General features: G+C 44.2%; 1 pseudogene; it reads right to left on the bottom strand.

Moving 5' to 3' along the window:
- Nucleotides 1-677, bottom strand: LOC102718588 (annotated as a pseudogene).
- Between the last annotated feature and the right edge of the window lie 4,582 nt (nt 678-5,259).

Raw genomic sequence — 5,259 nt, 5'->3', positions numbered from 1 at the left:
TCATTGTTGTCTGACGCCCTTGAACGAGCCCAGCGCCTTGAGAGCACTCGCCCTCAGCACATGCTCGTGGTAGAGCGTGGCAATGGCGGCCCCGACGAGAGGCCCTACCCAGAAGATCCACTGCCAACCCCCGAAAAGAAAATTTCAAAATTAAGTGTGGCTGCAGCTAGTGATGAGTGATGCTGAGTCATGGAGGCTTGGGAGCGTGTGATGGTTGAGGGATACCTGATCGTGCCATGCGTTGGCCTGGTTGTAGACGACGGCGGCGCCGAAGCGCCTCGCCGGTGATCGGGATAGTGGCGAGGTGCACGACGAACACCGCGAAACCGATGGGCAGGGGAGCCAACACTTGCACAGCAACTCACCGGAGCTCAGTGGAAAAGAAACGAAGGTGTCGAACACCTTGGCGGCATGGAGAGTCGCTTACCGGGATGTGGCTGTCGCGGGCGCTGCGCTGGGCGTCGGTGGCGGAGAAGACGGTGTACACGAGCACGAACGTGCCGGCGACCTCGGCGGCCAGCCCGGCGCCCTTGGAGTAGACAGCGTCGACGACGTTGGCGCCGCGCGAAGCGGGCCGAGTTGAGCGCCCGGACGAGGCCGGCACCGCAGGCGGCGCCGAGGCACTGCGCGGCGACGTAGAGTGCGGCGCGGAGCAGCGTCACCTTCCTCGCCACGAGTTAATTACCATGTTTACAAATTGTATTCTTCCAAGATTCACTTCTTGTGATGTCACGGTTATAACCGTAAAGTCACGGTGTCTTTGTTGCAAAGTTTGAGCATCTGCAAACCTGCAATTTTAACATTTTGGTCTTTTAAAAAAAACTTATTTTATAAATAGACCTCTAAAAAAACTTATTGTATGAGTGGACTTTTTTTACCACGTCAACGTCATTAGCGTCGTATATGGCTTATGTGGCCAGAGGACGGCGCTAATATATAACGATAACGCCAATGACATTGCCGCGGTCAAAAATATCTATTTGTATAATAAGTTTTTTAGAGGTAAAATAAGTTTTTTAAATAACCAAAATGTCAAAATTGCAGATCTGCAAACATTCGGGCCGCTACCAAAGTAACCAAACACAGGACATAATTTCCATTGTATGGGCCGGTTAAATTGGTAACGCTGGTAATTCTATGTATTTGGGCTCTAGTTGTATGGGCTGTAAATTCTGCTCGCACTCGGCACTACTACATGCGCGTCTCGGCGTCTGACTCTTCTGTTTGGGCCAGTCATTTCTTTCTTGACGTGTCCATCATCAGTGGATAAAAGAATATTTTAACTGTTTATCATGATGAGCACTGACCTGATCTTGGTCAGACAAATGGGCTAAGCCAAATCACTTCTAGTGTTCACTCTGCTTGCTGCTTAACATAAGTCCATTTTATGTTCCTCCTGATGTCGAGTTTCTAAATAATCCCTAAACCACGATAGCACTCATTTTTTTTTTCTGTTTATGCTTATAAGCTAAAATTTAAATTTTTAACTTTAAATTTGAAATTGATTTTAATGTTTTTCACCGAAGTTTATTTTCTAGCCTTAGCTTTTATGTCGCTAAGAATACTTATATAAAAGCTTTATTCACAAATTTTTGTTTGCAAATATAACGTTTATCTTTTTTCAATCACCCCTAAAAATAGTGGACATTGAACCAGTAAATCCCTTTTAAAATAGATCCTACAAAAGTACGGGAGGGTGTGGTTTCTACCACTGGGCAATTTAACTCAGTTCTACTCGTGTTGATTTGGAGTTTACATGACAAAAATAAATAAATATGAGCCCACATGTCATCCTGGCTCCTAATCTCTCCTCTCCCCCTCTCTCCCGGTGAAGAGGAGGATGCTCTTACTCCACCATGTTCCTCTCCCACCGCTCTCTTCAAATCGATGTTGGCGGCCGCACCAATTTCTAGTAGTGATGGCTATCCATGCCCCCTGCCACCACTACAACAGCTTGCACGTACGAGAACGCATGGCTTGTGCCAAAATGCAGGAGGTGAGGGAAGCAGGACACGACTAGCTGCCAAATCACCTACCGAGCTTGACATAGCTGTCACTGACCCTCGTCAAGCTTGTCTCCGGCTCCTCGTGTCCGTTTACGGTGGCGGATTGTCCTGGCCTGTGTGGAGAGGGCGACCGACCAAGGACATCCACCCCTCCGCGTCGCGATATGCATGGCAGCAACACGGGAGACGAAGAAGCTCTGTTGGGCAGCCCACACGGATCGGTGATGGCCAAGCCAAGCTGTATCCACTGCGCTTGCAAGAGCTATACACGGCGAGGACACCCACCGGCAAGGGCAAGCTCGCGCTACGACCAACCACATCTTCATTGCAAGGCATCCTGGTCCGAGACTCACGCTACGACCAGCTCGTATATGGTTTTCTCTGTCTACGCAACGAAACCACTCGGACTCTACCAAGGGAATGGCCAAGACCATAGTGGTTGAATGAATTTCATTCTATGACTCTTCCGTATGTGGCAGTAGCCAGCAACAAGGACTAAAGCACCAGGAACATGACAGACAAAGGCACAATCTTGAAAGAGAGAAACATCGTTGATTAGCTCTGGGGTTGAATGTGACCGGGTGAGGGCATCACAATATGTGTTCCTAAATGATGGGTTCTCCATTTTGTGGGAATTTGTTAACAGATGTGGAGTAGAGGTGGCTGGCAACAAGTGGTGTGGTTGTGGGTGAAAGGGTGGCCATGGTGGCTACCAGTGCTGAAAAAGAGGATGAGAAAGTTGAGGGCAAACCCTCACAAGGTGATTCGGCGATATTGCCATGACGGAGCGACAAGAAAAAGCTGGTGTCATCGAAGATGTGGAGGCCAAGGGTACAGGAGTGTCATGGGTACCGTCAATGACATTTAAGAACCTAGAGGCTTATATATAAGCCCACTCCATTTGCGAAAGAGAAAGAAAATATAGAGAGATGGGAAACCTAACATGTGTGTCCAAGGGTATTTTAGAACTTTTATGTGGTTTCTCTCTTCTATTCAATAGAAAATAAATATTCCAATGAGCATGATGTCCATAAAATAATTTTCATATTTACAGAGTTACCTTCCCCAGAGTCACAATGTCCTATAACAAAATGTGTTTTGCAAATATATCCCTACATTGTTACATAGAAGCACTAGCATCGATAAGCTATTCGGATTTTTGGGGGGAGAATAATGTCTATTTTTCTTGTGTAAAATTCGATCATCTATGTAGATTAAAATTTAGATTTCCACCCTCTTGGCCCACATATCAATGTCCTTAAATAACCCCCATATAGTATTGGTACAGCATGATAAATCCTTAGTTCTTGATTTAATATGGAGGGTGGCCTACGAATAAATGAGTCACCTATGCCAATATAACCATGTCACGCTCTACAGTAACGTCAAAGGACGTGCCACCATCGATGGGCCGCAGCGGCAAAATGAGCTATGTAGGTTCCTTGCATACGCCTCCATGGAGGATTGGACTCGTACCTGCCTTCCTGCTCGTCACCTTCGGCCTCCGGCCGTCGTGGGGCATCGTCGGCGACGGCGGCGTGTGGCTGTCGCCGCTGCCGTTCGCGCCGGCACCGGCGGCAAGCAGCGTTCATCATTTCACCAGAGCCAATCATATTGGAAAAGTCTACAAGACGTACAGACGCCGGCAAACCACCGGTGCAGTCTTTCTTTCGGCTGATCTGCTCTCACTCCCATGGTTCGACTTTTTACAAGCGAAAAATAAATTATGAATTATATATATATATATATATATATAGCGATTGAAAAATAAAGACTAAAATATAAATAAGATAAAAAAATCTCAAAATTAGATCTAAATTTAAGGTTAAGAATTTAAATTTTAGATCATAAACAGAAGCAAAAGTGAAAAGATGAGAACTTTCATTCCCATTGCAAAGTGTACAAATCATGTGGCAAATTAAAAACACGCCAAGGAAACTCATGGTTTACACTACGCTCGCACCAGCCGACGGGCTTCCTCCATTCTGGTTCTGACACCTCCCAACCTGACGCTAAACTAAACAAAGCAGCTGCTTTTATTCTAGGCACAAAAGCTTCAGAATCAGATTAAAGTAGGGAATAGATTAACAGCCAGCGAAGAACGACCAATTCAGGTTTCAAAGTTTTTAATCAGCCAACTTGTATATATACACTGGATTAAACAAATGAGGTGATTGTTCGTCTTTTTATAGAAAAATCAAAACGACATATTTATAAATAAAAAATAATTTATAAATAAATTTTTATATATGTGTTCTTAGCGATCAAAAATTAAGGCTATAAATTAAAATTTAATTAAAAAACCTCAAAACCAACTCTAAATTTAAAGTTAAAAATTTAAATTTTAGCTTATAAATATAATAAATATAAGGAAAACAAAAATATGGTGGTGTTTGTGCTCAAAGACCGAGCAATGGATAAGATCATGGGTGACAGGTGAGACCTTCTCTCTCTCTCTCGCTTCGCTTTCGTGCCATTGCAAACAATATTATCCACATTGCGAATCTCCGGCTTAAACAAAGGCCAGTGATCATGGGGCACTTGCATAGTTATTTGTTAATCGGTCTGATCAACTCCCAAATCCTTTCCTTTCACCTCACATTTCTCCCCTTGTTCTGAGAGCTATGACAGCTACTCATGTCTTAATCTACACCACATCGTCACCGTCACAAACACTGGCAGCTTAATAACTATACGCAATCATCGAATGCCAAAATGTGACATGACAAGTGAGTCCCAAATCACACACGTGTTTCGTCAAAACTACTGGACACCCTTGCTCCATGTGGCCTCTCTCTCTGAGCGTTCCTCAACACAACCTCAAATTGTCGACCTCCAGTTTTCTTAAACACGACTGTCTTTCTGTTTCTGCTTATATTAATAAGTAAATATTTATATGTTAACTTTAAATTTAAAATTTATTTTAGGGTTTTTTACCGAGAGTTAATCCCAGACTTAGCTTTTAGATCGCTAAATAATATATATGTTTTATTTTTAGATGCTTCTTTTAATATGTTGTTTAACAATCAGCCCCTAGCCTTCTTCAATTTTCTTCAATCTTGAGTATCCCCTCCAATGACGGATCAACAAGTACTCGTCGTCGCCCGATCACCGACGGCGATCGTCGGCTAAATACACTGTAGCACAACAAGCTGCAAGATGAGTGGCCACTTGGCAAGGTCCAAACTGTGCAGTGGCTGCAGTGAATCGGATCAGCTCCCCATCTCCCTCTGCCCCCGGTTTCCGGTACAAG

The sequence above is a fragment of the Oryza brachyantha genome, chromosome 10 (assembly GCF_000231095.2).
Source record: "Oryza brachyantha chromosome 10, ObraRS2, whole genome shotgun sequence".
Lineage (NCBI taxonomy): Eukaryota > Viridiplantae > Streptophyta > Magnoliopsida > Poales > Poaceae > Oryza > Oryza brachyantha.
The sequence above is the reverse complement of the archived record's forward strand: the minus strand, read 5'-3'. Positions and strand labels throughout refer to the sequence as shown.